Here is a 9,243-nt window from a genome sequence, read left to right on the forward strand (position 1 = left end):
CAATTTCAAAACTTAATACAAAGCTACAGTAATCAAGATAGTGTGGTACTGGCATAAGGATAGACATACAGATCACTGGAACCGAATTGAGAGTCCAGAAATAAACCCTCACATTTATGGCTAATTGATTTTCAAAATACGCATGCCAAGACAATTCAGTGTGAGAAAGAATAGTCTTTTCAATAAATGGTGCTGGAACAATTGGATGTCCTCATGCAAAATAATAAACTTGAGCCCCTATCTCACATCATCCACAAAAATTAACTCAAAATGGATCATAGACCTAAATGTATGAGCTAAAACTATAAAATTCCTAGGAGTAAATCTTCATGACCTCGGATTAGGCAAAGCCTTTTTAGGTGTGACACGGGCACAAAAGAAAAATGATGAAACTGGACTTCATCAAAACTAAAAACTTGTGCTACAAATGATATAATCAAGAATATGAAAAGACAATCCACAGATGAGAGAAAATATTTGCAAACTATAGCTTTGATAAGGGACTGGTATCCTAAATATATAAGTAACATTTAACAATAAAACATAACACAATTGAAAAGTGGGCAAAAGATCTAAATAGACATTTCTCCAAAGAAGCTATAAAAATAGCTAATAAGCACATGAAAAGATGCTTAATATCGTTAGTTATTAGGGAAATACAAATTAAAGCCACAATGAGATGCTACTTCACATCCATTAGAATGGCTATAATCAAAAAGACAGATAATAACAAGTGTTGATGAGAATATGAAGACATTAGAACCTTCATATATTGCTGGTAGGATTGTAAAATGGTACAGCCCCTTTGGAAAACAGTGTGGCAGTTCCTCAAAAGCTTAAACACAGAATTACTATAAAACCCAGCAATCCCACTCCCAGGTATACACCCAAGAGAATTGAAAATATATGTCTACACAAAAATTTGCATATGAAATTTTCATAGCAGCATTATTCATAATAGCCAAAAAGTGGAAACAACTCCAAAGTCCATCAATGGATAAATAAAATGTGGTCTATCCATACAATGGAATATTGTTTGGCAATAAAGAGGCATGAAGTACTGATACGTGCTACAACATGGATGAACTTTGAAAATATTATGTTAAATGAAAAAAGCCAATCACAAAAGACCAAATATTATATGATTCCATTTACATGAAATGTCCAAAATAGACAAATCTACAGAAATGAAAGTAGATTCGTGGTTGCCTAGGGCTGGGGGTTGGGGAGAAATAAGGAGTGACTGCTAATGGGTATGGGGTTTTTTTGGGAGGGCGGGTAATGAAAATGTCCTAGAATTGGTTGTGGTAATGGTTGCACAACTCTGTGAATATACTAAAAATCACTGAATTGTACATTTTAAATGGAGGAATGTGTGCTGTGTGAATCAGAACTCAATAAAAACATTTTCTAAACAGAATGAAGAAACTCCTGGGCCGGCCCCGTGGCTTGGTGGTTAAGTGCGCGCGCTCCGATGCTGGTGGCCCGGGTTCGGATCCCGGGCGCGCACCGAGGCACCACTTCTCCGTCCATCCTGAGGCCGAGTCCCACATACAGCAACTAGAAGGATGTGCAGCTATGACATACAACTATCTACTGGGGCTTTGGGGGAAAAAATAAATAAATAAAATCTTTACAAAAAAAAAAAAAAAAAAAAACAAAAAAAGAAACTCCTTATGTATTAACAGAGAACAAGCAGGTAAGGGGGCGGGGGGGGGCAAGGTGCATGATAGCTTCTCCTGTATTTTACCATGTGTGTAGAACAAGAGAACAAACGTGTGCGAGTTTACCAGCACACGCCTAGGCTGAGTCGGGAACGGCACACACAAGAAACAGTCTCGATGGCTTCTTCCTGGGAGGAGAACTGTGTAGCTGGGTGACAGAGGAGGGAGGGAGACTTGCTGGTCCTAATATACCCTTGTACTCTTGAAGTTTGAACTACCTGAATGTATTAACTATTCAAAAATAAAATAAAGTCAATTAAAAAAAATCAGAGACTTCATGGACAAGATAGAATTGAGGCTGGGTAGGATTTTTAGAGGCTGAAAAAAGTCGAGGAAGGTGAGTCAAGGGTGGAGGAACAATGGAAGCAAAGGCATGGAGACCAAACTGGCTGCTTCTCACTACCTGTGACTTGTTTTCTCATCTACAAAATGGAATGATAAGAGTACCTACCTCACCAGGTCATTGAATGACTGCATCAAAGGCTCTTATTATGGTGCCCTCACTTATATCATCTCATCTAATCTCTTTGAGATAGGGATGATTATAAATAGATGTCTCAGAGAGGTAAAGACACTTGCCCAAGGTCACACAGATGGCACACGACAGAGCTGGGATTCAAACCCAGGTCTGTGAGCCTCCAGTGTGCCTCCAAAGGCTTGTAACTACACAAACTCAGTACGAATGCTCTGCAGATGGAAGAGTAGAGAGAAAGATGCTGATTGCAGGACACGGCACAGGGCTCAGGCCTGGGGGGAGAGCAGGAGCTAGGGAACAATGCAGCCTTCACTTTACAGTGGGTCAGAGGCTGCCTCTTTTAAAAATATATTTTCCTATTTCCAGGGGCATTTGCATTTCATATTTCAAATTCTTTGGGACCACTGTTGATTGTTCTGCATTCAAAACAGGATGGAGAATGGGGAAGAGAGCCACATCATTATTTCAGGGCTCAGAAATTTCCCCTTTTATTTGCAAAGTAGCCAATGTTCATTTCACAGTTACACCCTCCCAGGCCTGGTCACTGCTGCCCTCATTTTCCAAGAGAGGCCAATGAAAATCTGAGCCTAGCCCTTGAGAAACTCACAACAGCCCTCAGCAGGTCCTTGACCCTCCTGCTTAAAAAGCTTCTCCAACCTCCATCTTCTCCAGCCCCTCCCCCCTGCCCTGCCTTATTTTTCTCCAGAGAACTTGTCACCACGAGGCACCATAGTACATATTTATATGTTAATCTGTTTATTGTCTGTCTCTTCTACATTTTTGCAAGTTCCATGCAGGTACTATTCACATGTCCATTTTACAGATGAAGAAACTGAAGCTCTTATACGAACAGCCAGTAAATGATAGTGCTGGCATCCAAACCCTTCATTCTTCGATTAATTCTATTAAAATTTATTAAGGGCTTACTATACGCATCTCTGCCAGGGGCGGGGAGCACAAGATAGTCTTGGCCCTCAAGCAATGTCCAATCCAATTAGGGAGACAAAAACCTAGACCAATAACTTAGATACAGAAAGGACAACGCTGTGGTAGAGAGAGAGGGGCCCACGATATCGCCGGACCAAGTAGGAGGGACACGGGTTCAGCCTGGGGTGGATCAAGGAGGACTTTTTGAAGGAGGTGATGGATTGAGGTTTAAGGGATGCTAGTAGAAGATCATGGCAAAGGCATTCCAGACAGAAGGGACAGCCTGACAAAGGCTTGAGGGAGGAACAGCCCAGCCAGTTTGAGGAACCACAGACCTGTGTTGTTGGTGCCTGAAGCCCTAGGCATAGACAGGCAACCGTGGAGGCTGGAGTTGGCGGCAGCAGCAGCAGGCGATAAGGAGCTGGGGCTTTCTTAAGTGAGTAACCAGGAAGACTGGCCTATGGGTGTCTTGGAAGTTTACCTACGCCAGGTACCACCCTAGAGGCAGCGGACCTCCTGCTCAAGGGTGTGGCGGGCATGGAAGTGCTAGGGGTTGTCCTAAAGTTGTTTTTCTGCTTCCAGCTGCGTGGCCACCTCCAGCTGACGGGTCCCCCCGGGGGGGTGGGGGGTGGGGAACGGTTCGGTTTCACAACTCGCCTTTCTTCCCCCGGGGTCCCCGGAGGCCAAGAAAAGAGGAAGCGCTTAGCGGACTTCCTCCTGGGTCCGGGTGCGGGGAGCCCGGGCAGGTCCGGGCGACTGCGGTGAGGCGGGGCAGAGCGGGACCAGCCCGCCCCCCATCATTCTGCCGGGAAAAAGAGCCCCGCCCCGGCCAGGCCCCCATTCAGCGGCGGCCACGCTCCTGCAGGGTGCGCCCAGGCCTGGGAACTAGGAGAATGGGGTCGAGTCCCCGCAATTCTAACTTGCTGCGTGTTCCTGAGCAGACCTCCTCCCTGAGCCTCGCGTCTTGAATGGGGAGGCACATTCTTACTCAGCACTTTAAAACTGAGGCGATATGCATGAATTAACACGGAGAGATCCCCAAGACATATATGCAGAATAGTATCGAGGGTACATTCATTTAAAAAAATAACATGGTTTTGTATTTACCTATATATGTATGTAAATGCATAGAGAAAGTTCTGGAAACTACACAGCCTACAAGAACAGAGGTGGTCACTGAAGAAGAAGGGAATCGGGGAAAGAGATGGTGACTTTTTCTCTATTTTTTTTAAATTTTAAACTAGACTGTATTTGTTTTTATTTGTGTAATTAAAATAATAATAATAATGAATGAAAGGATTGGTATATATGGTTATTGAGGGTCTTCTTTCCAAAAATTTTATTATGAAAATGTCCATATGGCAGAATTGAAAGATTTTTACGACAAAACAAAACCCCTATACTCACCACCTACATTCTACCATTAACATTATACTTGCTTTGTCACATGTCTGTCCATCTAGCTGTCCATCAATTCATCTTTTAAAAATATATTTCAAAGTAAATTACTTCAGCACACATATTATTAACTAGAGTTCATTGTTTGTTTACAGTATTTTTAATGTAAAATTTACATACAACAAAGTACGCAAGATTAAATGTTCATTTGCTGAATTTTTACAAATACATTATATGTATAGACATATATATAGATAGATACTATGTAACTTCAACCCCATTAAGATATACATTTCCATCACTCCAGAAATTTCCCTCTTGTTCTACAGGGTATTTTAATTGCTAACATTCTGAGTCAGCATTAAACACAGGGCCATGTATATAGTAAGTGCTCAATAAATGCTGGTTGAAGGAATAAATGAGTCTAGGAATGAATGCGCATGTGGCCTGCTCCCCACAGAAATGATACACAGTAAACGCTTAATAAAGACTTATTGATTGTGTTAGTTATACATCACTGTGTAACAAATTACCTAAGATCTAGCAGCTTAAAACATTATAAACAGTTATTATCTCACAGTTTCTGTGGGTCAGGAATCTGGGAACAGCTTAGCTCAGTGGCTCTGGCTTGGGGTTCCTCACGAGGCTTCAGTCAAGGTCGGCCTGCTCGGCAGTCATCTGCAGGATTGACTGGGGCTGGAGGATCCATTTCTAAGATGATTCACTCACGTGACTGTTGGCAGGAGGCCCCAGTTCCTCATCACGTGAACCTCTCCATAAGGCTGCCTGAGTGAGCTCCTGACATAGGGGCTGGCTTTCTCCAGAGAGAATGATCGAGGAGGGCTAGGCAAAGCATCACTCTAGTTACACAGGTCATCATTATTCACTGTGGGAAGGGTCTACACATGAGCATGAATATCAGCAGACAAGACTAACTGGAGTCTTCTTGGAGAAGGTTGTCATCATGAATATGTACTCAAATTTTCTGAGCACTTGCTTTGTGCTGGGTTCTGCGTTGGGCTGAAGGAGTGTAGGAATGAGTCAGAACCAGCCCTCCTCCTTCCCCTCACAAGATCTCTGTGTGTGTGTGTGTGTGTGTGTGTGTGTGTGTGTGTGTGTGTGTGTTGGGGGTGGGGGTGGGGAGGCCAGACAGACATGAAAACAGATGGTGTTACAGAGTACAATAAATATCACAATAGTGGTTTTTAAAAAAATTGCTTCTCTGTAATTCATATTCATGGCACAACATGTAAGACACATCATAAAAGTTTCCTTCCCTCCTTGTTATACAGCTACACACGCCTCCAACTCAGAGGCAACAACCATAACCCGTTTTTTTTTTAAATTTTTTATTTATTTATTTTTTCCCCCAAAGCCCCAGTAGATAGTTGTATGTCATAGCTGCACATCCTTCTAGTTGCTGTATGTGGGACACGGCCTCAGCATGGCCGGACAAGCGGTGCGTCGGTGCGCGCCCAGGATCCGAACCCTGGCCGCCAGAAGCGGAGCGCGCGCACTCCGCTAAGCCACGGGGCCGGCCCCCATAACCCGTTTTGTATATCCTTCCAGAACGATTCCATGCGTATACACAAAGACATCCTCCTACCCCCTTTAAATAGAAAGACAACACTCTCCAAAGTGCATTGTTCTGCATCTTACTTTTTTTTCCCCACTTACTTTGTATCCTGGAAAGAATTCCATACAGTACATAGGGAGCTTATCTTGTTCTTATCTATGGCTGCATGGTATTCTCTTGTCTGCACGAGCCACAGTTTATCTAACCAGCCCTCGTTCACTAAACATTTGGTGTATTTCTAATCTCCTGTTACTAGAAACAAAGCTGCAATGATTTTCCTTGCACATTCATCATTTCCACTTGTGTGAGTATAAAAGTAGCAGAAATTCCTGGTAGTGGAATTGTTGCATCAAACAGTCGGTGCATTTAAAATATTGGTAGATATTGCTAAACAGGGTTTATGCCAACCACCCTCCCCCCCAAAATGAGTGATCGTCTGTTTCCTAACACCTGCACCCACATGGTAAGTTACCAAACTTTCCAAACTTCGCCAATCTAGTAATTGAAAAATGGTTTCTCAATGTAGTATTAATTTGCATTTCTCTTCTTCTGAGTGAGGTTGGACATCTTGTTACACGTTTCAGTCATTTGTATTTTCTTTTCTGTGGACTATAGAGATAATTTGCCTATTTTTTTTTTATTGGGCTGTGAGTCTTTATTATTTATTTGAATGTCCTCTTTACACATCAAGGGCACTATCCCTTTGCATGATAAGCTTCAAAAACAATTTTTTTAACTAGTTGCTTTTAGATAGAAATGAGAAGTCTCTGCATATCACATCATCTGTGCACATCACTGCAGGGCTGCCCAAGGCCTAAGGGAGCAGCTGTGCCATGTAGAGTTCTAGAAGGCGGTGCTAGGACCTGGTGGGGGGTGCAGGAGGTGATGTAGACAAGGAGGCAGTTGTTAGCTCTTGCACTAGATGGAAAGGGCTGTCACAGAACACAGTGAAGTCCCCATCACAGGAAATGGGCAAGACAGGCTGGCCTGGCTCTAAGACCCTTTGCCCATCACCTGAAACATCTGAGGATAGACAAGTGAGAAATGGGAAGACACACCAATAGGGCTGTCAATTTCTTTTCTTTTTTTTGTGAGGAAGATCAGCCCTGAGCTAACATCCATGCCAATCCTCCTCTTTTTGCTGAGGAAGACTGGCCCTGGGCTAACATCTGTGCCCATCTTCCTCCACTTTATATGGGATGCCACCACAGCATGGCCTGACAAGCGGTGCGTTGGTGCCGCCTGGGATCCAAACCCGGGCCGCCAGCAGAGGAGCTTGTGCACTTAACCGCTACGCCACGGGGCGGGCCCCAGGGCTGTCAATTTCTGATCATTTAGGCCTGAGTGGGTGGTTACTGCACCTGGAAGCTCCAAGTAATATTATTTAATTGTAATATAAACTCCCTAGAATGTAAACTCCTCGAGGCCAGGGTTCAAGTGCTAAATAAATAGTTGTGGAATGAATGAATGAATGAATGAATGAATGAGTCTAATCAAAGGATGTGAGAGGCTGCTGTTTCTGAGCCAGGAGGGAGCCCTCTTCCCCTCCCTCCTCCTTGGAACCTGCCCTCCCCTCTTCCTTCCTCTTACCCCATCTGAGTCAGGTCTTAATGTCTCTCATCTGGTCCTTGTCCCAGCCCCCTGCCCCATTCCCCCAGTGCCCAGGCTCTCCTGGCTCTCCAGTCAACCCTCCTCTTCAAACAGCTAGATTCATTTCAAGAAAATGCAAGCCCATTAGGTCACCCCTCAATTGCCTACACTTCCTAGCCTGCCCTTCGAGGGCCTTCTCAATCTGCCCACTTCTGTGGTTTCCTCTCCTACCAGTCCTGCTCCCCTCACACCCCGTGTTCCTCCAGCAATAATAATGGTCACATTTACTGAGTACTTACTGTATGTATTTTTACATGGATTATCTTGTTGAAGCCTTACAACAATCTCTGAGATCTATGAGGGTGATGCTATTATTAGCCCCATTTTATAGATGAGGAAACCAAGACCCAGAGACATTTAGGGGCTTACCCAAGATCACCCAACTAGCAGATGACAGAGTTGGGATTCAAAACTCAGTCTGACCCCAGGGCCAGAAAGCCTAACCACGTGCTAACCGATTACCAGTCTTGGAGTGTGTCACACTCCTTCCAGCTTCCCTGCCTTTGCTCATGCTGGCCCCGCCTGGAGGGCTCTCCCTTCTATTGTCTACCTGCCAAAAATCTTGCCCATCCTTCAAAGTCTCACTCATACATCATCTCCTCTTAGCAGCCTTTTCCAGCTTACCCAGAAAGAGCTAGTTTCTCACTGTTTGATTTTACAGTTGACAACTTTGTGCCGTGATAATTTGGGGACCTGTCTTTCCCATGAGGCTCGGAGCCCCCCAGTGGGCAGGGGTTGTTCCGTATCACCCTCTAGTGTCTAGTGCGATGCCTGGCACAGAGTGGGTGCTCTCTAAATGATGGTGATTGAATGACAGTGGACCCAGGACTGCTCCCCAACCCAGTTGTGAAGGATTGCTGGGCGTCTCCAGTTGGAGGCTGGGAGGGAGTAGGAAGTTGCAGGGCCCCCAAGTGGGAGGGGCTTCCATGTGAAGGGGCAGCTGGAGACATTTTCACTAACTTCACCACTTGTCCTGTGTCAGGAGTGTCCCCAGCGGACCCAGCCAGTAGGGAAGTTCCGTCCTTACACTACCCCTAGAGGTCTTTGGGAATCAGCTGTCCCACAACCAGGGGTTTTCCCCTCTTGCAGTGCCAGGAACAGAACCATGATGGGAAGTGATCCTGGCAGGGTCCCCAGATGCTACAGGAGGAAGTGCGGCCAGGGTCCGCATGCTCAGACCCTGGGCCACCCTAGCCAGGGCCCTTTTGGCCCTCAGAAACCAAGGAGTTACACAGCTTTGGTAAGAGGGTAGTTCCAGGGTGGGTGGGTACTTCCTCAGGGTGTGAGGGAAATTGCTTCACCCGGAGCTGTGGGGTAACAACTGTCCTGGTACCTTTCAGCAGCCCTGTCACTGTGCCCTGGCTGGGACTGAGGGCAATTTCTGAGCTTGATCCTCTTGTAAAAGCCCTTAGGCCTGTCTCTTTGGCCCCTGGCCCTAGGCAACTGACTTGCTCCTCTCTGGCTGCCTCACTCAGAAACTTATTAAGGCTCCC

The 9,243-nt window shown here is 45.1% G+C and overlaps 1 protein-coding gene across 1 annotated transcript in view; it reads right to left on the reverse strand.

Moving 5' to 3' along the window:
- The window catches only part of HCK (HCK proto-oncogene, Src family tyrosine kinase), a 52,098-nt gene extending 46,893 nt beyond the window's left edge, over positions 1-5,205 (reverse strand). The window contains exon 1 of the mRNA XM_087445432.1: positions 5,103-5,205. The gene's annotated coding sequence lies outside the window, so the exon portion shown is untranslated. The remainder of the gene's footprint in view (positions 1-5,102) is intronic.
- Between the last annotated feature and the right edge of the window lie 4,038 nt (positions 5,206-9,243).

This window comes from Ceratotherium simum, chromosome 21, assembly GCF_057802395.1.
Source record: "Ceratotherium simum simum isolate JZ-2026a chromosome 21, ASM5780239v1, whole genome shotgun sequence".
NCBI classification, from domain to species: Eukaryota; Metazoa; Chordata; class Mammalia; order Perissodactyla; family Rhinocerotidae; genus Ceratotherium; species Ceratotherium simum.